This window comes from Populus alba, chromosome 10 (assembly GCF_005239225.2).
Source record: "Populus alba chromosome 10, ASM523922v2, whole genome shotgun sequence".
Classification (NCBI taxonomy): Eukaryota; Viridiplantae; Streptophyta; class Magnoliopsida; order Malpighiales; family Salicaceae; genus Populus; species Populus alba.
In genome coordinates, this window is record NC_133293.1 from 3,528,607 (window position 1) to 3,531,014 (window position 2,408).

At 40.8% G+C, this 2,408-nt stretch overlaps 1 pseudogene; it reads left to right on the top strand.

Annotated features, from left to right (window-relative positions):
• Nucleotides 1–2,197, top strand: LOC118060335 (pentatricopeptide repeat-containing protein At5g19020, mitochondrial-like; annotated as a pseudogene).
• Nucleotides 2,198–2,408: the final 211 nt, after the last annotated feature.

The following is a 2,408-nucleotide window of genomic DNA, read 5'->3' on the forward strand; positions in this document are numbered from 1 at the left end:
AAAAAAAAAAGTTTTCGCTCCAAAATCTGTTTCTTCCTTGAATGGACACAAGTTCTCATGGTTCCCTTCCATGACCCAATCTTTCAAGCTCAGATCTCTTCTTCGCTCTCTCATTTCCTCTCCTCCTCCTCCTCCAACACTCACTTCTCTCAAATGGGTCTCCACGAAAACCTCCCAGGCCCACTTCTTCAATACCTTCTTCACCATATCCAACATCTCCTCTCTCTCAAAGCACACCAGAAAAACTTCAATTACGAGCGCTCTTTAATCTCAGCTTTAAAGTCCTGCGCAACAACCCATTTGGCTATCTCTCAAGGCCGAGGCCAACAAATCCATTGCCTTGTTTTTCAAATCAGGCCTTGATTCAAACACTTTCATACGAAATAGCTTGATTAACATGTATTCCAAATGTGGGTTTTTCGGTCTTGCAAAATCATTGTTTGATTCGTGTCCTAAGTTGGACCCTGTGTCATGTAATATAATGATTTCTGTGTATGTAAAATCTGGAAATTTAGATGACGCACGCAAGTTGTTTTGAAGTAATGCCTCAAAAAGGTTGTGTTTCATATACTACGATGATAATGGGCTTTGTTAAAAATGATTTTTGGGGTGAGGCAATTAAGGTTTATAAGGAAATGAGAAATGTGGGTCTGGTACCTAATGAGGTGAACTATGGCAAGTGTGATATCGGCTTGTTGTCGTGTGGGTAGGATTTGGGATTGTAGATTGCTTCACGGATTAGTTATCAAGATGATGTTTGACGGGTTCGTTCTTGTTTCAACGAATTTGTTAAACATGTACTGTGCTTCTTCGAGTTTTAGGCGAAGCGAGAGCTTTGTTTGATGAGATGCAAGAGAAGAATGTAGTTTCGTGGAATGTGATGTTAAATGGGTATTCCAAGGCAGGGCTTGCCAATTTGGCTAAGGAAGTGTTTGAGATGATTCCAGATAAAGATATTGTTTCATGGGGCACAATCATTGATGGTTACGTTCGAGTAGAAAGGTTAAGAGAAGCTCTCATGATGTACCGTTTGATGGTCTCTACAGGGTTGGGACCTAGTGAAGTAACGATGATTGATTTAATTTCTGCATGTGGGAGAGCAATGGCAATTGTTGAGGGTCAGCAATTGCACTGCGTTGTTGTGAAGACAAGTTTTGACTGTTATGACTTTGTGCAGGCGACAGTTATCCATTTATACTCAGCTTGTGGCAGGATTTAATGAGGCTTGTTCGCAATTAGAGTTCGGCATTAAGGACCATGTTGCTTCTCGAAATGCTCTCATAGCAGGATTTATACGAAATAGAATTATTGATCGGGCAAGGGAATTATTTAATGAGATGCCCGAGAGAGATGTCTTTTCATGGAGTACGATGATTTCTGGTTATACACAAAGTGACCAGCCTGGCATGGCTTTTGGAGCTGTTTCATAGGATGGTAACTAGTGGAATCCGACCAAATGAAGTGACAATGGTGAGTGTTTTCTCAGCAATTGCTGCTTTAGGCACATTGAAAGAAGGGAGATGGGCCATGAATATGTGCATCATAACTCCATCCCTCTAAATGACAACTTAAGTGCTTCAATCATCGACATGTATGCCAAATGTGGTAGCATCAATACTGCCTTAGAAGTGTTCTATCAAATTCGAGATAAGGCATCTACTGTCTCGCCGTGGAACACCATAATATGTGGGCTGGCCACCCATGGACATGCAAATTGTCTCTTGAAATATATTCAGACTTGCAAGGGCGCCATATTAAGCTCAGTGCAATCACTTTCATTGGAGTTCTTAGTGCGTGTTGCCATGCTGGGTTGGTGGGGCTAGGAAGAGCTATTTTAAGAGCATGAAGTCCAAACACAATATAGATCCTGATATCAGGCATTATGGTTGCATGGTTGATCTCTTGGGCAAAGCTGGGCGACTTGAGGAAGCCGAGGAACTGATTCGAAGCATGCCTATGAAGGCTGATGTTGTTATTTGGGGCATGTTGTTGTCAGCATGTAAAACACATCGTAACATAACTATAGGAGAAAGGGCTGCAGAAAATTTGGCCAAGTTGGATCCATCTAATGGGCAAGTAGAATCCTTTTATCAACTTATATGCAGATGTGGGGAGGTGGGAGGACGCTTTTTTGGTGAGGAGAGTTATGCAAAGCCATAGAATGCATAGATTGCCGGGATATAGTGGTGTTGTGTGATATGAAGTAAGGTTCTAAGCAAAATGATGCCATGAGATTTTTTCTTAACATGTAGGCTTTACTTATATGTGATTGTTGAGTAATAATTTTTTATTTGATTGTTGTATAAAGTTGGAATTTTGCTAGAAGGTTTTTGAGGTTCTATTTTCTTTAGAGTTAGAATCTCATGGTAATTTGAGATCGGGAAGGCCTCCAGATAATATTCAGAAGT